Source organism: Protopterus annectens, chromosome 1.part1 (assembly GCF_019279795.1).
Source record: "Protopterus annectens isolate FY-2018-M chromosome 1.part1, PAN1.0, whole genome shotgun sequence".
Taxonomy (NCBI): domain Eukaryota; kingdom Metazoa; phylum Chordata; order Ceratodontiformes; family Protopteridae; genus Protopterus; species Protopterus annectens.
Window position 1 is genome coordinate 1,932,785,489 of NC_056726.1, and position 27,421 is coordinate 1,932,812,909.

Below are 27,421 nucleotides of genomic sequence, written 5' to 3' on the forward strand. Positions count from 1 at the left end.
GCTTCCACTTTATATAGGGAATCCTAGTACTGGCCCTGCAGCAATCTCTCTTCATGGTCTTTTACCAGGGGTCCTGCCATGACCTTAGACTCCTGGATACCCCAGCACTGCACTCGGAAGTGCAATCCTTCCCCAGCACCAGCCATTGTGCCTATAGGAGGAAACTAAAACCAGTTATGAGATGTATTCCCGCTTGTGAGGTTTAAATAGGGCTGCTTTCCCACACTTTGCCATGATTTGGATGGTTTTGAAAATGCTACGCTATGGGCAAACCTGCTTACCTAAGGTTGGCATTGCTTAAAGGGCATACCAATGGGCAACTCTATTTAACTGGACTGAGCAATGCTTAAACCTGGTAAGCAGATGTGTACAATGCTTAGCGTTGCTTATTTTTAATTTTACACACTATTTGCTGTTTGGCATTAATTTATCATTCATTACATGTTATACATTTGTTTAGTATCTGTGATTCATGTATAAGTACACTGTAAGGGGCACTTGTGTTTACCGAGAGATTTCACCACTTTATTACAATGACACCTCATGTCTGGACTTAATGCAGTACTGCAGTTCACAAATATATGTTATTTAGTAGGTTATACAACAAATAAATTGTTTATAAATTCCTTTCACGTGTAAAATGTGATTTTGCTATAGTGAGGATCTGTTTGAGAATACCTCAATTTTGCATACAGCTTATATGGTGTAGGGGTGAATCACTATGGCTATGGTATACAGGGTCTTGGGTTCGAGACTGGCAAAGGCTGATTATTTTGTTGCCGGGCAGAACAAGGACTGTTGGATACAGAGTGACTAAGGCACTTTTAAGCAGTTGTGTAAGTGAGTTTGCATTTGTTTGCGTGATGATTAGCAATGCTAACTACCGGGTAAATATGCTTACAGAGAGTTAGCCTCAAAATTGCTTATTCTGTGTAGACATTGCTTACCTCTGTGCAAACAGCCTTAAACCCACTTAGTACTGCTTAAAAGTGTTTACTCCTGCTTATCCACATGCTAATTTCTTTAAAAGACAAGAAAAAGAGGTGATAGGAAAGAAGTGTGCAATGCTTAGCATTGCTTATTTTTAATTTTGCACACTATTTGCTGTATGGCATTGATGTTTCATTTATTACATATTATAAATTTGTTTAGTATTCCTGATTCATGTGTAAGTATACTGTATGGGGCATTTGTGTTTATCAGGGGATTTCACCACTTTATTACAATGACACCTCACATCTCGACTTAATGCAGTACTCCAGTTCACAAATATATGTTATTAGTAGGTTATACACAAAATAATTGTTTATGAATTGCTTTCACATGTAAAATGGGGATTTGCTACAGTGAGGATCGAACCGTAAATGACTGCTCGGAAAGCATACACTCTAACCACTACACTATAGAAGTACTGCTTTTATTGAATGAATCTTGCTCTTTAACTTCCTGTGCTGTTTAAGCTGGGCTATGCGTAGCTTAGCAACGGACACACTTGCACAGCTATGGTTAAACTTTATCGCTTTTATAAAAAAAAAAAAAAAACTCTTGTAGTGTTCTTTTAACTATACCTTTCACAAATATTCCTGCTACTACTACACCTGTTATTTTGTTAGCTTTCTGCTTCACGGTGGGCATACCTCTCAACCTCTTGGTGTGCAAACTCTGGACAAACCCTGAAATGATGGGGGAACAAATGGAGGGACAGATTTAACATATTGCTGTGGATTTATGTGTGCATCTGTTCATTTTACAGCTATCCTGATGTGGAATGGGGTGCTATGAGAATTCTTGCTCATTTTAATTGCAGAACAGCAATTCTTGAGTGCAGAGGCGTGTATATTGTGAGAGCTCTGCTCTCAGACACACCCCTTGCACTCGTCCATGGCTCCATGTTAGTTTAGGAACACAGACAGCGTGCCTTCGTAAATATGCATGGTCGTTTCCATGCAGGAATAATTTATTCATGCACAGAAGTAGATTAGTGAATCCTGGGGAAAGTCATAAAATACCAGGATTTGCAGGCAGGCATGAGGGCAATGTGGAAGAAGGGCACATTGACAGTTCCAATAGTAGTAGGAGCAACAGGTCTTATAAAAAGAATTTACAGTCATATTTAGAAATACTGCTAATACTTAAAACTCCATATGAATTGCAGAAGGATTCAGTTCTGGGTACAATGAAGTTGCTGAAAACAATACCTTTGGCTAACATCAAAGATAGAAAGAATGCTAATTTCATGAACAAGAATAAAAACTGGCATAAAGTCTTCAGCACTGTCAGGTTATCCAATTTTTGAAATGGAATTAATAATGACTTGCTTTAACAAAGTTGGCATGGAATTGGTGGTCAGGCAGAGCTGTGACTGTGGTGGAGAATCAACAGGGATTTCCTCAATTGCTTTAGTGATATAACATTTGGTGTCCACTTTAAGAATAAAAATGGAAGTGAAAGGTAGGGCTTCTGGTAGCTGGTGTGTGTAATTCTGGGTAGGGGGTCAAGAATTCTTCAAGAAAGTCATTTGGTGTTAGCAGGCCTGAGATGGAGAGGATATAGGTATCAAATTTGGAGTTCTTGTTTTGGCTGTGACCTGTGAAGTGATTGGCCAGGGCCCATAAATACTATAATTTGTTAATAAGTGTGTCTTCAGAAAATATGAGTAAGCTCACTTTACATTTATGAGTAGCTTTTTAGCCTTGCTCCTTATGTTGAATTGATTTTTGTTTTCTTGGAATAGATTTCCTTTCCATGTAAGATCCATCTTGACCTATTTTTGTGCTATCATCCCTCCATTTTTGTCAGGCTTTGTCCAGATTTCTTGCACTAAGAGGTTGAGAGGTATGATAATAGCTGTAGTATAGTCCAGATACAGTTTTCCTGCACCTGGGTCTTTTTGTAGTGACTGTTTGTTCTGAGTACATTTTCCACACCAACATTGATTGGTAAGGGCCATTCTGTACTCTAGTGAGAGAGGTGTGCTGATGCAACCTGACTGATGAAGGGTGATTGGTCTATGGTTTGGAATAAGCATCCTCATTGGTCTTTTTGAAACTTTTTTTTTTTTTTCAAGTTTTCAGCTTCTGGTATTTAAGCTCTGCATTCAAACAAGTTTCTGCTTATTTGTACTGAGCTAAACTGAGGTGGGCTACCTGCCAAAACTCTGAGCTGAGATACCAGATGACTTGAGGCTTCTTTGCCTGTTTTTTTTTTTTTTTTTTGCTTATTTATGCTATCTATATTGTATTCTAAGCTACACTGTTGTACAGCAATTGTCTGTCTTACTGTGCCTGTTAAATTATATTTTATTGCTGTTTTCACTGTTTGCGAAGCTCTTTTTGCTAGTAGCCATAACATAGTCCAGATACAGGTTTGCTGCATCTGGGTCTGTGTGTAGTGGCTGTTTGTTCTGGGCACATTTTTCAGGACATCTTTGATTGGAAAGGGGCCTTCTGCACTCTAGGGAGAGAAGTCTGCTAATTGGAACTTGTCTGGTGAAAGGTGGTTGGTCTAGGGCTTGAAGTAAGCATCGTCAGTGGTATTTTGAATCTTTTAAAAGTTTATTTTCAAGTTTATAGCTTCCAGTATTTAAGCCCTGTGTTTTAGCAGGTTTCTTCTTGTTTGCAAGTCACTTGGTATCATGTTTTGATGCACAGTTGTGCACAATAGCTGGACAGATAAATTCAACAATTTTTACCTTTGGTACAGTTGTAGCATATTAGTGTAGCCCTTATCCTTAGTGCTCTTCTGGTCAAAGAAATACAGTTAGTGAGCTATAAACTATTAATCCGCCAGCAAAAAAAAAACAAAAAAAACAACAGCAGAAATATCAAGCACTGAACTTCTCCTTGAATGGTCATGAAACGCCCACCTTTTTGATAACCATCTTCAACCTAGTATTATGGACAGTTGGGCTATCCTTGTTTCTCCTGTCAACCTTGTAAATTTGGGTATCTTGAGGCAGGGTAGCAATTGCCTCATGTACACTGACAATCCTCTACTAATACCTCAGTCTAGTGCAGAGTATGAGAGATGTATCTACACTAAGTATCTTGAATCCATGCTGTCTCACACTTGAAACAGTAACACTGACAAGGTTGTCAACCCACCCACCACTACCCATGCCCATAGTACCACTACTTATACACATAGTATACATCAAACACAAAAGTCAGCATATGTAGAGGTTCTCTCAAAAAACTTACTGAAACACCAGAGACCTCTGAAACACAAGACTTCTGCAACTAACACAGTTCCCACAGCACCCATGACACATAGTAGCACCAGTGTCTTACCTACCAAGCCCATAAGGTGTAACACTCAAAAACCAAACATTCTTGTCATTGGAGACTCCATAGTAAGACACATGATGTCCCACTCACCGGGATGGACAAGGCGAAAGTCACGGTCAGCTGCCTGTCTCGTGCCAGGATTTGTCAGATCATGCCTGCACTCAGGACTCTCAGCCACAAGTACCATTATGATGCTGTCATAGCTCATGATGAAGGGAAAGACCTGAGACATACCTCATGAGACTATATGAAGAGGGACATGGCTGAAGTCTCTGAGTATTGTCCCAGGCAGGTATGCCTCTAGCCTTACGCAGCATACTACCCTCACCTAGAATGATTCCACAGTATAAACAACAAATGATCGATTTCAATAACTGGCTTGGTTTTTGGTATCATTCAAAAGGCATCCATTTCCTCTCAGCCTGGGAATCCATGGTGGACAAACTTCGCTGCTTTGTCAGAGATGATTTGTACCTAGCTCCACTAGCCTTTCAGCAGCTGGCAAAGGCTCTTGCCTCCCCCATAGTGGCTTTTTTGGGCAAGGTCTCAAAAACAAACTTAAAGACATGGAATTTGCCAGTCATAACAAAATAAAGGTCATGCTGTTAAATGCTAAGAGCTTAAACCAAAAACTGCACAGCCTGAAAACACTTCTATCACTGGAAGATGTAGATGTCTGTGCAGTCAGGATAACCTGGTTCAAGGCCTCAGAAAGTACCCCGGCCTTGCAAGGCTACAATGCCTTCCAAACCTTCAGATCACAAAACGAACACGTGAGAATCAAAGGAGGTGGTGTTTCTATCTATATTAGAGATAAATTCACCTCCCAACTAGTTAGACTGGACAAGTCCATGGAGTTATTGCAAGTGCAGGTTACGGTGGATAAAACTCCCATTCAAGTCATAGCCAGATATAGATCCCCCTCCATGGGTCATGACACGCATGAAGTCTAATTGACCAAATTGGAGTCAATCCAAATATTACTGAACACTCTGGCTATAGGGGATTTCAGTTATCCCCCCATCAACTGGGAAATCTTCACTAGCCCTAACTCACTAGCACAAAAGTTCCTTAACTTTGTTAACTCAAATGCCCTGGAACAAATTGTTCATAACCTGACAAGAGGAACACACATAATACATGTGGTTATCACTAACATGTCAGATGCACTGTCACAACTGTCCAACCCTCATTAGTTAAATCTGACCACAAATCAGTCACCATCGAGTGGGCACTAACACCAGAACTCACAAAGGGTGAAGTCAGAGTAAAAAACTTCACCAAGGCAAACTATACCCTCTGCCTCTTTAATTTCTCCAAATATTTTGGGTTTCTAATTCCATGACGGGAATGGACCCTATTCCTCAGTCAAAGGACAAATAAAGTTCATGAAATTAGTATTGTTTCACTCTTTGATCTCAGCTAAAAGTACTCTTCACAGCGCCTGCAATGTGCCTAGTAATGACTCCTTCTGCAATTCGTATGAGTTACGTGTATTGGTAGTATATCTAAATACGATTGTAGGCTCTTTTTTTATAAGACCCATTTCTCCCACTACTACTACTGGAACTATCTGAGTATATTTCTTCCACATTGCTCTCATTTCTGCTTGCAACTCTTGATATGTTATGCCTTTGTGTCTCTCTGTACTCACTAGGTGTGTCAGTTTCAATGATCAATGCTACTTTTGTCTTCTTTTCTTGGATCACTACATCCAGTTTTCTAATATCTATCGTTTGAACTGTTGGTAATGGATGATCCCATGTGATGTAGACCATCATTTTTTATGATCCTTGTTTCCAATGTTTTTAAACCACTTCAATGCCATAATGTTTGCACAATCCCCAGTGCAGCAGTCTCGCCATATTATTATGACTTTCAGTATACAGTCCTTTTGCCATTAGTATGCTACAACCAGCACAAGGTGTGCAACTGTTTCCAATTCTGATTTGCAAAACCTACATTTGCCTGTTTCTCCCACATGATCAATGAACTTTGTAAACCCACATGTATGTAGCCCACTATCTTGTGCCGCCAATATTAACCTTTCATCTCTTGGTTTGAATTCGCCTCTCCTTAACCATTCCTGCATTCTTTCATGATCAACATGAAGTTCTTCCAGAAGTTTTCTATAGTTGCAGCTATATTTATGCTTTTTCTACATTTCTTGCCTTCTCATCTGATCCTTCACCTTATACTCTTTCTTTTGTTTTGTAGCACATTCAGTTGCTGCTTGATTTTTTATCTACTTGTGGTTTGATTTCCATTCCTGCTTGACGCCGATATGCTTCTGCTAGATTAAGCAGAGAAGTCATCTTAGAATTATTCTCCTCATGTTTCAAAACTTTCACTATGTTTGGCTTTTGTGAGGTCAGCAGATTTGTGTGGAATCCCACAATTGCAGATCTGTACATGTAATCAGTTTCAAGGAGGCCCATCTCTCCTTCGGAATGGAGAATATAAAATCTTGGCATGCAATGAGTTTTATAAATCATTTGGTGAGCATGAAGCAACCTTCTTGTTTTCCTATCTAATCTATCCAACATATTTTGGGGCCAGTCAATCACTTCAAAGCAGTAAGTTAAGACAGGAAGTGCAAATTGGTTTATAGCTTGGATCTTTTTCCTAGATGTCAGTGCTGTTTTTAGGATTAATTTAAGTCTTCTAAAGTACTCCTTATTAAGTTTTATTCGCATTTGTTCATGTTTTATTGTTGAACATTCATCACTTCCCAAATATTTATACACTCCCTCTTGCTCAAGTTCTTTTATATCGCGTTCCTGTCCCAAGCTGATGTTTTCTTGGTGCTGCAGTTTTCCTGCTTTAAAGGTTGCTTTTGCACATTTATCAAGAACAAATGACATTCTTATATCATCTGAAAAAGTTTTGACAACTTGCAGTTGTACTTTCAGTTTCTCATCCAATGAACTATGCAGTTTCAAATCATTGACAAAATAAGATGAGAAGTATTTACACTTACCCCCGGATTCAGTAAACTTCTGTGCAGAAATAGCTTATTCCTACACAGAAGCAACCGTTTAGGAGCAGCATGGCAGCACGCCATGTATAGTAATGAAGACACACTGCCTGAGCTCCTAAACAGACACGGAGCATGGACGAGTGCAGGGGGCGTGTCTGAGAGCAGAACTCTCACAATATACATGATCCCACAGTCGAAAACTGCAGTTTATCTATTACAATGAGCGGGACAACTCATAGGGGGTTGCATACCCCCAGCAACAGCCCCCCAAGTTTATAAGAGAAATATTTAAAATATAATAATATGAACAATTTATTTTTTTATCAAACAGATGAAATCTAACCATAGGTGTTCAGGCTTCCCCATTGCTTAGCTATGTATACTGTAGCATAAATGGCAAAAGAAGATAAATATCAAGATACATGCAAATGAAGCCGTACTGCAATAGTGTAGTGGTCAGAGCATTCGTCTTACAAGCAGCTATTCCTGGTTCGAGTCTCACTCCACTACATTCCATTTTCCATTTCAAATCACTTTATGAACAATATTTTTTATTGTATAACCTATTAAATAACATATATTTGTGAACTGAAGTACTGCATTAAATGCAGATGTGAGGTGTCATTGTAATAATGTAAACTCCACAGATAAACACAAGTGCCCCATACAGTATATGTACAAATGAATCAGAGATACAAATCAAAGGTATAATGTGTAATGAATGATAAATCCATACAATGTCCAAATCCACCACCTTTCCAAAAAAGAACCATGTGACATTTCTGTCTAAATTAGTGTGGGGGTAAGCGGGAGTAAGCACTATTAAGCAGTAGCAAGCTGGAGTAAGCATATTTAAGCAGAAGTAAGCAGGTTTAACTTTGTTTGCGTGAGTGTAAGCAATGCCTACACAGGTTAAGCCTTTGAGAAGTTGAGTATAAGAAACTGTAACCAGAAGTTAGCAGTGCTTACCTTCGTGCAAACCCATGCAAACCCGCTTACAAATGCTTAAAAGTGCCTTAATCACTCTGTATCCAACAACCGCTGTTCTGCACAGCAACAAAATAAACATCCCTTGCAGGTCTTGAACCCAGAACCCTGTACATTATAGTCACAGTAGTTAACCAATAAGCCATCACAGCAGTACAAAAGCCTGAGGTATTACCAAAGAGATCCTCACTATAGGAAAATCAAACTTATGTGAAAGGAATCTATATACAGTTTTATGTTGTATAACCTAGTACTTAACATAAATATGGGAACTGGAGTACTGCATTAAGTCCAGATGTGAGGTGTCATAGTAATAAAGTGTTGAAATTCCCTAATAAGCACAAGGACCCCATACAGTGTATGTACACATGAATCATGGATACCAAACACATATATAACATGTAATGAATAATAAACCAATGCCAAACAGCAAATAGTATGCACATTAAAAATTAAGCAATGCTAAGCATTGCACAGTCCTGCTTACTAGGTATAAGCAATGTGTAGACCCGGTAAATCAGTTTGGCCACTGGCAAACCCCTTTAAGCAATGTCAACCTTAGGTAAGCAGGTTTGCCCATAGCGTAGCATTTTCAAAACCGTCCAATCACAGCAAAGTGTGCAAAACTGGCCTTATTTAAACCCCAACAGGCAGGAATACATCTGATAATTGGTTGCAGCTTCCTCCTATAGACACTATCATTGGTGTGGGAGAAGGAGTGCACTTTTGGGCACAGGGCTGGGGCATCCAGGAGTCCAAAGTCATGGCAGGAATCCTTGTTAAAGACAATGACCAGAGATTGCTGCAGGGCCAGTACCAGGGTTCCCAATATAAAGCAGAAGCCTATGACCATCTCACCCATGACCTCACCAGTGCCCCTAACATACCTCAAACTGGTGAGCAGGTCAGGCATCAATATGCTGACCTGAAGCGGAGAAAGAGGGAGTTCTTGGATCAGTGGACGGGGTTGTCCCAGCCATTTGTACGTATCAGTCTACTACCTGTTTAATAATTGCCAGCTCATGTATATTATGGATAGGTTTGGCTAAATATTCCTCTTATGTCTATGACAGCAGCAGACAAGTGGGCTGTGAACCGGGAAGCCCATGCCTGTAGACTGCAGAGGTTGTGTCGCAAGGCAGGTTAGTAATAATCTTGCATGTACTGTCATAAGAAATAAGTCTAAAAGTAGTAGAAAGTTAATTGCCAGTATGAAACCTGTATTGTGTATGGCATGTACTGAATACACCAGACAATATGGCAGGAAGAGTCTCCTATAGGTTGTATGTGAATAAAAGGTTAACAGCCTGAAAAGTATAACTGCTGGACTACTTGTGTTTACTCTGGTGTCATATAGTAATGTAGTCTTGCAATCTCTTATTAGTACTGTTGTATTAAGCACTGTTACCAACACTGTGCTACATAAATAAAATGTGTAGGAATGTCTGTATATGACTGTTGTAATCACAAGAGGTCATATTGTACAACTGAGTGAGACTTAGATAGAAAACAGTGAAAAGGTAGACAACATAATCCAATTAGCACACTCAAATAAGATGGGAACTGTTGTATTTTAGCACAGACAGCCATGGTTTGAATCCTGGGAGTGGTAGTAAGCTGTATGCATAATCATACCCCTCATTTGTACAGATTTGTCCAGAATGTCCAGTTAATTGCCCCATATCTGCTGGCTGTTTTCCTGTCCCCCTGGCATATCAGCGTGATAATCTCTGACAAGTAGGCAGCATTTAATGTCATATAACTGACAGGCCTGTAAATATTTGGAAAATGTCTATGAAAACAAACCTGTCATTGTACAACTCAACAAAGGTTTATGTGGGCAATAGTCAAAATATGCCACGGTTTCACGTGCATGTTGTCAAGACATGCCCAGGTGCAATAAGAGATGGACAGGTATGTGCATAACATCAACCTGGAATCTGGGAATATGCGTAGAAACAGTCAAATAGTGTTAAAAAACAATACCTCCACAGGTATACCAGGTAAGAGGTGTATACTGCATATAAAACTCAGTTCATGTATATAGTTGTCTACTACCATACCACAATCCAAACTAAGGCCATAGGGTAGTGTAATAATACCTGTAAGGTGCAGATCACAGCACTGACTAGGAAAGCAATGAGAACTACAGGAATATACAAGTTGTTAATTGACATCTTTCTCTCCCCCCACCATATCTGCAGCAATAAACTAAATACACAACTCAATCGGTATGTGCACTATTAAATCTACTGCTGTGACATATGTCCTATTGTTTGATAAATATTTAAATTTGTTTCTATGCATGTGTCATGTTGAAATACTTCCACATTGGTGGCATGCTGCCATCAATGTACCTGCATGCTGTTGTAATGGCCACTATGGTTCCATATATGCATGTGTTCTGTTTGCTATGCAACTGTTCCATATCTAGTGTTTCAGGTTAATGGGATTATCTATACATGCTGTTATACCTAATCCTGGAATGTGTTGACTATTACTAACCCACATATGTTGTAAAATTGAAACACCATAGCACGTTTAGGAAGGCCGGTCCCAGCGGACCCACATCTTTCACCTCATCTTGCCATGGCACCAGCCACCAGCATGTCTGGGGCCCACCCTGGGACCTCCTTGTCTGCTGGTCATGCACCACCTTCAGGAGGAACCGCCTCAGGGGATGAGGCTTGCCACCCCAGGAGCTGGCGCGGACAGGACACTGTCACCCATTGCATCGCCAAGTCCGGGGTCTGGTGCGTAGCAAGTTCTGCAGGGAGTTTGGAGACCTGCTATGCCAGCTTGAGGGCTGCGTGGTGCAACTAGAGGGTCAGCCTGCCCCTCCTACTTAGCCCCTAGCCACTTTTGGGGCCGTGATGGTGCAGTGGTGACTGCTCATGGGTGGGAAACTCAGTCCCATTGTTTCCATTAGGGGGCTCATGGGCTTCCAACTTCCAAACACCCCTCCCCATTTAAGTTGTTTACCCCCCACATGTCATATACCACCGCTGTATACTGTCTTGTCTGTCTTCTTTGTTATTCTACCCAACCTACCTCCCCAAATATACCTACTATCTCTCTCAAACATCCCACTCTCACCTTAAAAAAAAAGGGCAATCTGTTCCCAAAAATAAAATCTCTCCCCATACATAGCTGTCCATTTTGCACACATGTCCACTGGACGCATGTGATCTGGTCTAATTGCCTCCACAACATATTGTTGTTGTCCTCACCCATCTCTCAGGAGTATGAGTGTCCAAAAGTACCTCCAAGTCAGTGTATATGTACAGCTGTTGCTGTAGAAGAAATGGGCAGCTATGGACCTTCCCTACACCCATCCTGTACATCCCTAGCTATTCTCCATACTGTCTTCTCCTCTTTGTGCCCCTTTTTCACCACTTTCCTATCAACCCTTTTTCAGTTCTTTTAAAGAAATTAGCATGGGGGTAAGGGGAGTAAGAACTTTTAAGTAGCAGTAAGTGGGTTTAAGCCTGTTTGCGCAGGGGTAAGCAATGCCTACACAGGTTGAACAGTTGAGAAGCTGAGTATAAGAAACTATAACCAGAAGTTAGCAGTGCTTACCTTCATGCAAACCCATACAAACCCACTTACAACTGCTTAAAAGTGCCTTAATCACTCTGTATCCAATAACCGCTGTTCTGCCCAGCAACAAATTAAACAGCCTTTGCAGGGCTTGAACCCAGGACCCTGTACACTATAGTCACAAGAGTTAACCACTACTCCACAACAGCTGTGAAGACAGTTGTTGTTTTTCCAATATATCTGTCAGTACACATATTGAATAGAATTAAACAATTGCTGTGACTTCTACAATTGTGTAGGTTCATAGGTAGGTACTAGGCTATCGGCCCTGGGGCCTATACAAGCCCAGCCAAAAAAGTACCCTGGCTTTTGCCACCCAAGAAAATTATTTTCCTGTGCTACTGTCGAACAGAGCCACAGAGGTGATCCCCGGAGTGAATTTCCTATTTCCCATCCAATCATCAAGATTTTTCTTGAAGAGTGCTAATGAGGAGCTTTGTTTGATATAGATAGTTAGTTTATTTCAGAGTATGGGAAGTCTCTGGGACAGGAATCTATCCCTCCGGCATGTTCTGTTTATTTTGGTGACAAGGTGTAGGCCCCTAGAGCATGTAGCTCGGAGGGATTGGGATTTCTTTAAGTGGAGCATGTCCAACAGCTCTGGGTTTGACATAGCTTTCTATGTTAGGCAGAGATCACCTCTGAGTAGGTGATATGCGATGGAGTAAAGATGGAGTTTTTTGAGACGGTCTGCATAGGGCATCTGTTTGAGGCCGGTAATCCTCTTTGTGAGGTATTTCTACGGCCTTTCCATTTGTTGTAGATGTCTTGTGAGGTACATACCAAAAGGGGCGTTGTACTCTATAATGGGTTTAATGAGTGATGAGTAGAGGGGAACAATGACCTCTTTTTTTCTGGATGAGAAACCTTTTGTGATGAGGTGTGCCACATAGAAGGATTTCCTGACTACTGTGGCAATGTGATTATCAAAGGAGAGACTACTGTCCACCTGTGTCCCAAGGTCTCTTAACACACTTTCAGTATTAAGTATACTACTGCCTATGCTGTAGTTCATGGGTACAGAGTTTTTACCAAAGGGGATGACAATGCACTTTTTGGCATTAAGCTTCTGGTCATGGCTTTGACACTAGGCATCTGTCTCAGTGAGGCCCTTTTGTAGGATGTCCACATCATTAGGAGTTTCGATTATGGCTCCTAGTTTGCAGTCATCTGCAAACATCGTTAGCCAAAAACCTTCTGCGTTAGCCTGTACTTCAGAGAAGTAGATACCAAACAGGAGAGGACCCAGGACTGCACCATGTGGTACTCCACTTGTCACTGGTCTGAAGTCAGATTTGGAGTCTGCTACTTTCACAGTGTGGGTTCTTTCAGTGAGCCAGTTGGCAACCCATCTTGTGACATAGGGAGTTATACCAAGTTTAGTGAGTGTATCTATAATTCCAGAGTGGGGGATGGTGTCGATAGCCTTGGCAAGAACTAGATAGGCTGTGTGAACAACCTTACCCTTGTCTATGGCTTTGGTGATTGCTTCAAAGAAGTCTATCAGGTTTAGGATACACGATCTGCCTTTTACAAACCCAAACCGGGTGGGGTCCAGAGTTTGGAGATTACCAATGTCTTTGTTTATAAGTTCAGTGATGATACGTTCCATGGCCTTGCAGACCAGTCTCATCATGCTAATGGGGCAGTAGTTCCCGGGGTCTGAGGTGGCTCCCCCCTTGTGGAGTGGGATAACCATTGCTGTGCACCATTCAGTAGGCACAAATCCTGAGGTTAGGCTATGATTGAACATGGTACTTAGGTGGGGTACCAGTTCATTCTGTAGTTCGTGTAGAACACAGCCTGGGATGTTGTCTGGTCCCATGGATGCTGTGTTCTTGGCTTTGGAGAGTGTGGTTTTTACCTGTGCAGCTGTGATTACAGGAACTTTGCATTCTTCTGGTATAGAGATGGGCTCATAAGGGGGTGAGAGGGGGGTAACGTTAGCACTGAACCTATCTGCCAGGATGTTGGCAATATCAGTTGGGTCTGTATATTTAGTGCCATTGTGTTGTAACTCAGAGCAGATCTGAGTGTTGCCATTGAGATACTTGACATAGCTATAGAATGCTTTGTGGTTGCCTTTAGAATCAGTGGCAATTTTGTTTTCGTAACTATCTTTGGAGGATTTTATCAGGGATTACAGCTTCTTACTGAGGCTGACCAGGGAGCTCCTCCACTCGTGGGATTTTACTCTCTTTTGCAACAGTTTCTTCCTTCTGTTGTACAGTTTGTTTATGGCAGGGGACCACCAGATTGGCTTCCTTTTTTTGGAGGATAGCATCTTGGTTTTGTTTGGGATAGCATGATCCATGCACTCATGTAAGTGCTTATAAAGTGCAATTGTGTAGGATTCAGTAGTTGTAACTGTATTGTCCATCTGCATGGGTGTCATGAAGTTCACCACTTCTATCTTAAGAAGCATGAAGTTGGCTTTGGAGAAAGTTTTTACTATGGTTTCCTTAATGGGAGGTGGGGGCAGGATGTGGATATCTAGGGTAACTAACTTATGGTCGGATCAGACCAATGAGGCGTTGACTTCAGGTGTGGAACACCAGTCACTCATGTTGATAATGACTAGATCTAGGATATTGTTGCCCCTGGTGAGGGTGTGGATAAGTTGATCCAGGGCACTGGAGTTTATGAATTCCAGAAAGCATTGAGTGAAGGAGTTGGTACATGAGTAGTTTTCCCAGTTAATGGTAGGGTAGTTGACATCGCCCATTATTAGGGTGTTTGGTTGAACCCTAATATTTTCCAGTACATCAAGAAAAGAGGAGTGGGAATCCTGGGGCATGGTGGGGGATATGTAGCAAGCTAAAATTTGGATTGCAGTTTTGCCCAGAGTTAGTTGCACTTGGATAACCTTGGCTGCATTATGCTGAGCAACTAGCCTGGAGGTGTGGATATCCTTAATGAATATGGACACACCTCCGCCTTTGCTGTTTCAGTCCAGGTTACATGGCCGAAAAGTGTGGTATGCGTTAGAGCCTGGTAGTGCAGGGGTGTCTCTGGAGCCTTGAACCAGATCTCAGTCACTGCACAGATATCGGTGTTCTCCATTTTAAGGAGTGCCTCGAGTGAGTGCATTTTGAGATTTAGACTTCTAGCATTGAGTAGCATCACCCTCAGTTTTTGCTTGCCTGTTTCTGTTACAGTGGTGAATTTGTTATTTGAACCTTGCCTAAAAAGGCACTATAGGGGCGGCAAGAACCTTAGCGAGTATCCGGAATCCCAGGGGTGACAGGTGCAGGCCATCTCTGGCAAAGCATCGTGGTCTGTCGACCATGTCATCCCAGGCAGCCAGATACTGGATCCCTTTAGAATGGCACCAGAAGCTTAGCCAATTGTTGAAGTCAATCATTTTGTCCTTGTACTGCGGCATCATTCTGGGAGATGGCAGAATGCTACTCAGGGCTAGGGTCATACCTGCCTGGGAGGTACATCTCAGGTCGTTCACACCAACATGGACAATGACAGAGTCATATTTGTACTTGTCATGGAGTGACCTGAGTGCGTGGGTTATGTGTTGGATCCTGGCACCCGACAGGCAGCTGACAGTAACCTTCTCCTTGTTTAGCCTGGTGAGTGGGACGTCAGTGTGCCTGACTATAGAGTCACCTATGACTAGTGTGTTAGGTACCTTGTTTTGCCTTATTGGCTGTGGTTGAGTGGCACACTGAGTCTGCGGCCTATGAGTTATTTGGGTTGTGTTGGGAGGGGTGGAGGTTGCTTGCATTTCTGCTTTGGAGGTCTCTGTTGCTTGAGCTGATTATTATTGAGAGCCTTCACAAATGTTTTTGTGTTTCTATGTGTGGATTTTGGTGGTGTAGATTTAGTGAGACTATGTGATGAATGTGGTGAGGTGCAAGTGTTTACCTTCTCCTCTTGACTGTAAAGTTCAGTCTTGATTGGAGAGAGCTTTACCTGCAGTTTGGCTAGATAAGTGCATCTCTCCCAGGTTGTAGTGTTGGGTGGTAGGAGGAGAGGGTTGTTTGTGTACATGAGGCAATTTCTACATTGCCCCAAGATGCCCAGATTCATCAGATAGACAGGAGAGAACACTGGGAGTTGACCCTTAGACATGCCTGAATAAAAAACTATTTTCCTCTAGACAAGTGAGGAAAGTGAGTACAAGAGCTGTTTTTCTCTAAGCAAGTGAGGAAAGTAAGTACCAAAACTGTTTTCCTCTAGGTAATGAGGAAGGTTGAGTGCTGTAGTAATTAGTTGGTTATTTAGTGCTTACAAGTTCCGAACAAGTGCTGATCACGAATAAGCAAATTCAAGTGCTAAAACAAAGAATCTGTATCTGGACTAAATTAGTTACAGGAAAGGGGGGAAACAAGTGCAACTGTGGGCTTTTAAATCAGAAAGTTGAGAGAGATGGAAAAACTGCCCAAATGGCCAATAACTACAATTTCTGGGCCATAACCACTCCTTATGTGGTAGACAGGTTACCTAGTGCTTACCACTCCCACTGATAAGCTAGAAGTCTTCCCTCCAACACAGAAAGCTTGGGGGGGGGGGCTCAGAAGCTTACATACAGTCCTGGATACAGCAAATCTAAATCTGGACTACACTAGTTACAGGAAAGGTATATATATATATATATATATATATATATATATATATATATATATATATATATATAGATATACAGAAAAGTAGCTAAAACAGCAGTCAAAAACCATTCAAATGCAGTGCAAGCTAGCACACGAGTATGTAGCAATGTTAGACCAAACAGTTTAAAAAATGCAAATGTAGTACTTGTTTGTGATATTACTATTGCATCACATATGTTGCTATATCTAAATATACACATATCAGATACATACAGTGTGATAAATCTTGGAAGGTATATACAACAGTAATGTTTACACATGACAATGATATGGATATATACATATACATATGTAGATATCTGTCTACATGTACATACACATATATATATATTCAGATATATGTATATATATATATATATATATATATATATATATATATATATATATATATATATAGATATATGGATTCACTTTAGATGCTCGAAATACTGAAATATTGAAATTAAATATTTAGAGCCCATAAAGTGGAATCCTGAGAACAGAGAAAGCTCAGACGCATGAAATTCAAAACCTTGAATAACAGTTTCGCGCTTCTGAGGTTTCGCTGTGGTTATGGATTCAGGCAAGTGTGTATGTGTTTGTTAAGGGTTTTGGGTAAGGGCTGTGATGTGTATCAGTGTGTTTTGCTGCTGTGATATGTATGTGCGAGGAGAATGTAGGTTGTGTGGTGGTGTTTTGTGTATGTTTGTGTGTAATGCGACCTCGGAGTGAGAATATTTAAGCAGGGGGTGTGGTGCATCCCCACATGGGGTACAGGGTTCTTACCTGCTTTTATGTAGTAGAGAGCTTGTGTTTGTGTGTGTGGAGAATAGTGTGTGTGTGTGTGCAGTAGAAGTGCGAAATTCAAAATCTCCAGTCTGCGAGATTTTGAATTTTGCGTTTCTGAGTTTTTGTGGTTTCAAAAATTTGACTTTATAGCTTTAAAATACTGAATTTCGATATTTCAGTATTTTGAGGATATAAAGTGGCTCTCTCTCTCTCTCTTTATATATATATATATATATATATATATATATATATATATATATATATATATCTATATGTACATCATCTATGTATATGTATATATGAAAACACTAATGAATCTCGAACATTTGAAATCTCGAATTTCAAAAGCTCGAGACCATGTAGCCAAAACCCCACATTACCAAAAGACCAGAAGCATGAAATTCAAAATCCCGATGTTAAGGGATTTTGAGTTAGCACTTCTGGTGTTGTGGAACAGGTAAGTATGTGTGTGTAAGTGTCTTTGTGAGGGGCTTTAGTGTGTGTAATTGTGGGTTGTGACTGTGGTGTGTGTGTGTGTGTGTGTGTGTGTGTCAGGGGCTGTAATGTGTGGGTGTGAGTTTGCCTTGTGTGTATGTTTGCGCAATCTCAGAGTTAGAATATTAAAGTAGGGGGGGTGTGGGGGGCACAGCCCCCCACATGGGTGGTGCAGGGGGGCAAAGCCCCCCCTGCTTATCTTTAGTGTAGGGTGGTTTGTTTGGTTATGGGGGGAGGCTGTGTGTATGTTTGTGTGTGTGCTGTGTGTATGTAGTACTTTCGCAATTTTGAATTTTGCGGTTTTAATATTTCGGTAATGTGGGGTTTTGGGCTTATAGTCTCAGTATTTAGGTCTTCGGGATTGTGTTATTTCGGGATTTAGTAGTGAATCTGTATATATATATATATATATATATATATATATATATATATATATATATATATATGTATATATATATATATGTTGCTATATATGTAGATATCTATACCTATATGCGCATATATATCTATATATCTGTATATGTGTAGACATATAGAGATGTGTATATGTATATATGGGTTCACTGCATATGACCGAAAATTCATATGACCGGAGCCCATTTGACTGAGACCAAATGACCGAAAGTTCATTTGACCAAAAACCCATATGACCGAAAACTCATTTGACCGAAAAACAGCAGTGGCTGGTATATGCCCTGTTCCCCACTGTAGTGCGACCCTGGTGTTAGAATATACTGTTAGGGGATGTGTGGGGGCAGTTTATGCACTATTATATACATGTGTATTCATTAAAAATGCATTAAAACATACATCAGTAACAACTGCTTGCAAAATGTGGGGGGCTGTGCCCCCACACCCCCCTAACATTATATTCTCACTCCAGGGTCACACTATAGTGGGGATCAGGGCATATACCTGCCAGTGCTGTTTTTCCGTCAAATGAGTTTTCGGTCATATGGGTTTTTGGTCAAATGAACTTTCGGTCATTTGGTCTCAGTTAAATGGGCTTCGGTCATATGTAGTGAACCTGTATATATATATATATATATATATATATATATATATATATATATATATATATATATATATATATATATATATATTTGTGTGTGTATGTGTGTATGTATATATATATATATATATATATATATATATATATATATATATATATATATATATATCCATATATGTATGTAGATATGTATATATCTATATAGATATATGGATATATATATATATATATATATATATATATATATATATATATATATATATATATATATATATCTATATACATATATATTTAGCATATGTCCAGAATATGGAGTGGAGTCATACCTCAGCACCAATAGTCTCAACACCTTAGGGCAAGGGGATATCATGTATGTATTGCAGGTATATATGTAGACTGTTGGTACTGTAACGGGGGTTGTCTTAACAGACATGCTGTGTGTGGGAGTTCACATCTGCTATTGATGGGTATGCCATCAGTTACTGACAGACATCCTAAGGTCATCAGATTACAGTACAACTGATATCACAATAATGGTCCTGCAGACTACAGCAGAGATATGACCAATATATCTGGACAGTCTGGCATACTCTGATCAGTCCAGATTTATACACAGATCCCCTTAGTGCAAGACATGTATACAAAGCCTGACAATGTGGTTGTTAACAGTCATGTACATGGGTATATCATGTAAATACTGGACTACATATGCCCACACAGTTTATGCATTCACACACTCTTGTCTGTCCTGACACATAATAACTGGTGGTGCAGAGGTCACATGGCCACCTACTACCCACTAGTTAGTGACATACATCTGTACAGCATCCCACTGCTTTGTCAGAAATACACAACAGTTATGGTGGCCCAGCAGCTATACATCTGGCAAATATCTGGACATAACATCACACTGGGTAATTACACTAAGCTGCTAGGCATGTAACAAAGCACTGTGCAAACTACAGGCAGACTGCCATAACACTGGCCTAGATTTCTTATTGGGGAATACACATGTACCTGCAAATATAGCAGGCTCTGCAGACATGTCACAGCAGATTAACAGACACCTGAGTGAAAGTGCATACCCACAACCAATGTGAACACAGCCACAGCCACCTAAGGTAAGCAAACTTAATATTACACTATATGGACTGTCTGAGTAACACCATCCTCATATGTGTCACTCACACACTAACCCTACATATACTGTTCCATGACACAGTGTGGTCTGATGCCTGTCTGTGATATGGAACACGTGTGTGTTTGGCCTTACAAACATTTGAACCGATAGGATACCATACACTGGAGCAGCATGTAACATCAGATAGAACAGGAACAAGAACAATGGCATCTACCATAGTCTCTACACAGGCCAAGGTACATATTCGCAATACACATGCTGTCAACAATCACGATAAGTACACAGACCTCACTATTTTACACACAACCACAGAATGCCCAGGTTATGCCCTCACATATAACCCCTACTATACATAACATGTCTAACAGTCTGATATCTGACTGGCTTGTTATCAGGTATGATGTCAATAAATAATGGTGTACAGAACATATGCACCTCTTACTGCATGACATATGTACAAAGGTTGACAGACTTGTGGCTGCAGGCACAAACACTGGACCAGTATTGGCATGTTGCTGTGATACCCTCATACATTTACTGTCGTAACAGGGTTTGTTGTGACATATGTCCTATGAGGGATATGAAGTCAGTAACTCTCATGGCTGTCACCATGTACTGACTGCAGTCCTCAGACTATGCTTCTGCAGTTCTATGATAGGTGATCTGTGAGTAACACAAGAAACATAAGACTCCAAACACTGGCCAGTCTGCAGATAACCCTACAAGTGGGCGTTTCCTCAAACACATAACACTGTCATGACAGGTATTAAATCCTGTAGACCAGCCATATCCACACACATCCTGTTAAACCAACATTACTCCAAATGCAGAAGAGCAACACTTACATTCTGTAGTCATGTCTGGAACATCCCCCTCCTGTTTGTTGGCCTGTCTCCACAGTGTATGTTGTTAGAGTTATGTCCCACTACCATCTTTGATGCTGTTTTCCAAACACCACCATGAAGTTCTGCTCACAGTGAATGAAAAGGGCCAACACCCACATGATGTCTCTAGTTATAGGAGTGTGTTTCCATGCAATTGGCTATGGGAATGTTACCACAGCTGTCCCACATGCAATCAGCTAGTGGGGGACTGCAATTTGTGCAGAGGCCATCAGCTGATCATGAACATCACTTACAAAACACAAGCTGCTGCCTAAGCAAAGCAGGTGTACTTCTCCACATCCACCAGAGAGGGAGTGAGAAAGACAGACAGAGACGAAGTAAGACAGGGAGGGGGTGGGAGAGCAAAACCTAAGCATGTTTGTGTTGCACACTTCCCAGTATGGGGTTTCAAACCCCTGCCTGACTATGTATTGCTATCACATGTCTATGCAGCTATTGCATGTGCCACAGAACTTACATGGTAGGGAGTTGTCCAAATGTATATTCCATGGTGAGTGACATCAGCAAGAGTGATAAAGGAGGGATATGGTAGGTGTAGAATACATGCCTGTCGACATGAACAGGTGTCAAGGTCAACACAGCCACACTCTCTCAGGAACTCACACACATTATCACAGTTGGCAGGGTAAGAATTAGACTTCCTAACTAGCTAGTTTGCCACAATACAGTAATACGCAGGTATCACATGCACCACAGGAGTTATCAAGATGATATTTAGGCAAAGTGTATGTCAAGGTGTCTGACATCAAAAGGCATGCTTCAGTAGGCCAATGGGAGGTATCGTGAGTGTGAATGGCATCCAAATCATCAAATCACACACACACAGACACAGGTTTGCCAGTACTAACATGCATGGGTGCATTGCTTCACAAATGTGTAGTGGTTGACTGTGCCAGAAGGCTGTACAAGGCTAGGTAAAGGGTATACCTTGGCATCAGGCCACATGACAATAGCCTGCAGTATGGCTCAGGGGTGTAGTGTCTGGATTGGCCCACACTGGTGGGTATTGTATTCGCCATCCAGTTATCTGGGTTACTATTGTGGATGGCCAATGCTGCACAATGCTTGCCATGTATGTGTTCTATATTCCATGACATGGACGGTGTCTGGGATGTGCACACATCCCACATGCATGATCTGTGACATGTGGAAGTGTACCTGGCATGTCTGGGGCATGTTGTGTCGACAGACTATCATGAGATGTGCCATTCCTGACCTCATGTGATGAGAACTGGTAATGGACACCAGGTTGACCCTGTACCTACATTAGCAGCATGATACAGGTATTCCCTGGTGTCAGTAACCTCTGTCCATACAGGGCATGTGTATAAGGCATGGTATGTCCTTTGTGGGTTACATTTGCTGGCTCTACAGATGTTGCAGGCATCTAGTGGGGAGCATAGTGAAGGAGCACTGTATGCAATGCCTTGCCTATTGTAGGGATGGGACAGGGTGCCATGTCCTCTGTAGTCCACTGCAATCACACCATGGTTACTATCTGTGGGCAATATGCAGGGAACTACCAACACAGTGGTTGTTGCCTAGCCAAGTGTGTTTGTGTATGAGAAATGGGTGACAAGTGTTCTCTTGGTAATACTAGGGGTGCCTATATTGTTCGCCAAGCCATGATGTCACATGTAGGGGTATGGATTGTCTACCCCAGCCTCTCTGCTGTTTGACATGTGTTATTCTTGTAAGGTGGACATTGTGACATATAATAGGCCCACCATATAAGAAATTTGCAAAACCTGCTCCACAATGAGACCTGCTGCTACACACTCACAGCTACCTCCACACAAGATACATCGGCCAAATGCACATACCAAGTCTCACAGTTGCCATGTCTGAGATTAGAACTCCTACCTAACTAGTACATCACACTACCACATTACACAGTTATAGCACACACCACAGAGATTATTAAGCTACTTCTTCCCCAAAGGTGTATTTCAATGTGAATGACATCAACAGGCTTACCAAAGTAGGGCAATGGAAGTTGTAATGACTGTGAATGGCCTCAAAAGCATTGATCCCTACAAAGACAAACAAACACACACACATTTACACTTGCCATGTCTGAGATTAGAACACCTACCTAGCTAGTACATCACACAACAGCATTATGCTGTTATAGCACATGCCACAGAGCTTAATGGGCTACTTTCCCCCCAAAGGTGTATTTCAAAGTGAATGACATCAGCATGCTTGCCAAAGTAGGGCAATGGAAGTTGTAGTGACTGTGAATGGCCTCAAAAGCATTTATCCCTACACAGACAAAAAACACACACACTTTACAGTTGCCATGTCTGGGATAAGAGCTCCTACCTAACTAGCACATCACACAACAGCATTATGCTTTTCTAGCATGCACCATAGAGCTTACTGGGCTACTCTTTCACCAAAGTTCTATTTCAAAGTGAATGACATCAGCTGCCCTGCCAAAGTAGGCAATGAAAGTTGTAGTGACTGTGACTGGCCTCAAAAGTATTGATCCCTACTCAGATAAACACACACACACACACACACACACACACACACACACACACACACGCACACACACGCACACACACACACACACACACACACACACACACACACACACACACACACACACACACACACACACACACACACACACAAAGTTCTACAGTTCCCATTTCTGGGAATAGAGCTCCTACCTAACTAGTACATCATACTACAGCATTATGCAGTTATAGGATGCACCATGGAGATTACTGTGCTATTCCTTCCCCAAAGGCATATTTAAAAGTGAATGACATTAGCACCCCTGCCAAAGTAGAGCATTTGAAATTGTAGTGATTGCGAATAGCCTCAAAGGCATTGATCCCTACACAGACAAACACACACAGTTGCTAAATCTGGGATTAGAACTCCTACCTAACTAGTACATCACACTACAGCATTACACAGTAATAGGGTGTGCCATGGCTATTACTGGGCTACTAATTCCCCAAAGGTGTATTTCAAAGTGAATGACATCAGCAGCCCTGCCAAAGCAGGGCATTTGAAATTGTAGTGAGTGTGAATGGCCTCAAAAGCATTGATGCCTACACAGACAAACACCCACACACAGTTGCCATGTCTGGGACTAGCAATTAGTTCATAGTATATAGTTCATAGTCTACATAATTAGTACACCTAACTACAGCACAGAGATTACTGGGCTACTACTTCCACAAAGGTGTATTTCAAATTGAATGACATCAACAGCCCTGCCAAAGTAGGGCATTTGAAATTGTAGTGAGTGTGAATGGTCTCAAAAGCATTGATCCTTACACAAACACCCACACACAGTTGCCATGTCTGGGATTAGCACTTAGTTCATAGTATATAGCTCATAGTCTACATAATTAGTACATCACACTACAGCATTACACATTTATAGGATGCGCCACGGAGGTTACAGGGCTATTCCTACCTCAAAGGTGTATTTCAAAGTGAATGACATCAGCAGACCTGCCAGAGTAGGGCAATGGAAGTTGTAGTCACTGTGACTGGCCTCAAAAGCATTGATCCCTACACAGATAAACACACAGACACAAAGTGCTACAGTTCCCATATCTGGGAATATAACTCCTACCTAACTGGTACATCATACTATAGGATTACCCATTTATAGGATGTGCCATGGAGATCACTAGGCTATGCCTTCCCCAAAGGTGTATTTCAAAGTGAATGACATCGGCAGCCCTACCAAAGTAGGGCATTTGAAGTTGTAGTGAGTGTGAATGGCCTCAAAAGCATTGATTCCTACGCAGACAAACACACACACAGTTACCACATCTGGGATTAGAACTCCTACCTAACTAGTACACCACACTGCAACATTACACAGTTATAGGATGCACCACAGAGATTACTGTGCTACTACTTCCCCAAAGGTATATTTCAAAGTGAATGACATCAGCAGCCCTGCCAAAGTAGAGCATTTGAAATTGCAGTGAGTATGAATGGCCTCAAAGGCATTGATCCCTACACAGACAAATACATATACACAGTTGTCACATCTGGGATTTGAATTCCTACCTAACTAGTACATCACACTACAGCATTATGCAGTAATAAGACATGCCACAGAGATTACTGGGCTACTACTTCCCCGAAGGTGTATTTCAAAGTGAATGACATCAGCAGCCCTGCCAATGTAGGGCATTTGAAATTGTAGTGAGTGTGAATGGCCTCAAAAGCATTACACAACCACACACACACGCACACACAGTTGCCATTTCTGGGATTAGAACTCCTACCTAACTAGTACATCACACTATAGCATTATGCAGTTATAGAAAAGCACCACAGAGCTTATAGGGCTATTCCTTCCCCAAAGGTGTAATTCAAGGTAAAGACATCAGCAGGCTTGCCATAGTAGGGCAGTGGGGAGTGCAGTATGTGTGCAAGGGCCATAACCCATTCATCTAGAAGCAGACACACAACACTCAGACACACACAGGTTTGTATTCCACAGGTACATGTATACAACTGATAGATGACTACTGAATTGTACAGTCATGTTACACAGTTAGCACAAGCACCACAGACACTTTGGTGCTGAGGGATACCAGAGGCAATTGCCTACAGTGATTGACATTTGCACATCATGTGGTTTTAGCCAGTTGGATGTGTGTTGGGTGGGACAGGCCTCATGATGGGAGGCTCTTTGTCATTGTCTGTCACTCTCTTCCACACATGCATGTATGTGTAATTTTGCCCTATTATAGTATGCTGTCCTTGGATATATGTGTGTATTCCTATCCAATGTGTGTGCAAAGCATGACTGGTGTGTACTGAGGGGTGTGTGCACAAACATCTGTGACTGTCAGATATGTATAGTCCACTGTGTTTGCCAGACATGGGTGTCATTTCTCTAAGTGTCGGAACATGCCCAGTATGACCTTCTGTACTGAATGTGTGAATCCATTCCAGGTGGTTGTACTCCAGTGCAGGCTTTTGTGTTCTACACCTACAGCTAGCAACCTGTTTCTGCAGGATATCTGTTGATCTGTTGACAATATGAGGTCAAAATGGGCAAAGGATAGTGGGTTACTGTAGGTACTTGTGTTTGTTCTGCTTCTGCTACATGGTCTTGGTATTAGCAGAGATATTTAGACATATGTACTGTTTTACACTGTGATGTTTTATGTCATCAAATACTGTCAGGTATACATATTTGCTTGCAGTGATGTCCTGGGGAACACAGGGTGAATGCAGCTGTGTCCAGTATTGTGGTCTGCAGCCTACATATTCTTGCACAATCATGCCATTCTGGAGGGGAAGCTGCAGACACTTGCTGTTTGGACTGTGTAAATGGTTCAGCACATTGGTACAGTGATTGCTGAGGATCCCAAGCTTGTACATCCATTGACGTGATAGTATTCGATCTGGTGAGTGGAACATTGTATGCCATACAATAGACTGTACAGATTCACGCAGGTTACCCAGAGGCAGGTGTCATAATTCTGGACATTACTCCTTCACATTGTGGTTTATGAGCAGGTTTGTAGTCACCCATTCCTGTGTTTGCAGGCAGGGATAGTATGTGCACATGGCTGAGTTTCGGACTTCACACACTCTATACCACCCATTCTCCCACCCCCCTATTATTGTATCCTCTTCCAAACATTATGCAAACATTATCTGAGAAGTTCCCTGTAGTTATCACCTCATCCCAGCAGTAATTCGGTGTTGGTCCACAGTTCATGCAGTAGGACATGGTGGACATGTTACTGGGATTTGTCCACATGACCTTGCATTTGGGTTCTGTGGACTGTGTTATGTTGTTATTTGGGAGTCCATGACATAACATACATTGGCAGTACAGGTGAGACACAGGCCTTATGCAGAGGGCTGTAGGCCATTTGGTAGTGACGCAGGCCAGCTATAGCAGGCCGTTGCATTGTGTCAATCCTACAGTCCCAGACTGCAATACACTATATTCCCCTGGGGTGACAGGGTAGGTGTGCAAGGTGTTAATGCCAATACTTTCTGTCATTATTGATCCAGTGGTGTGGATGCTGGCAGGGTGCTACTTACAGATAGGGACACACCTGCATGGGACACCTGTTCTGCATGCTGCATTCTTTGGCTATTGCCATACAGAGGTGGGGGTCATATTGTACTCATTCCTAACAGCAGGGATAAGACCGGAGAAGTACCTGCGGGTGATGCTGGGGTGGGCTGGGTGCATGTGTGCTATGGACACTACTTGCATCTGACTCACAGATATGCATGGGGTATTCCACATATGATGGCTTGTGCATGGACATCAGCTGCTTCTCATTACTTCATACTTGTGACTTCTGTGGTCTGCCAGTATTTTGCCAGACAACATCGGTATTCCCTACTACAAGCCCAACAAATGTGCTGCTAACCTGTATGTACATTTCCAAAGGTGTGTCCATTTGACAGTTACATATTATACATTGTCTGTCTGGGGTACTTACCCCTGTGTACTTCTTGTATGTCTGGGCCCACATTCATGCCATGTCCAACTTTCAGATGGTGACACATATTACTTCCAAACATTTTCTGTGGCTTACTGCTGAAATGTGTTTTGCTGGGAAGCATTGTTTTTGGCACTGCAGTTGTGAGAACTTGGCCCTGTCAT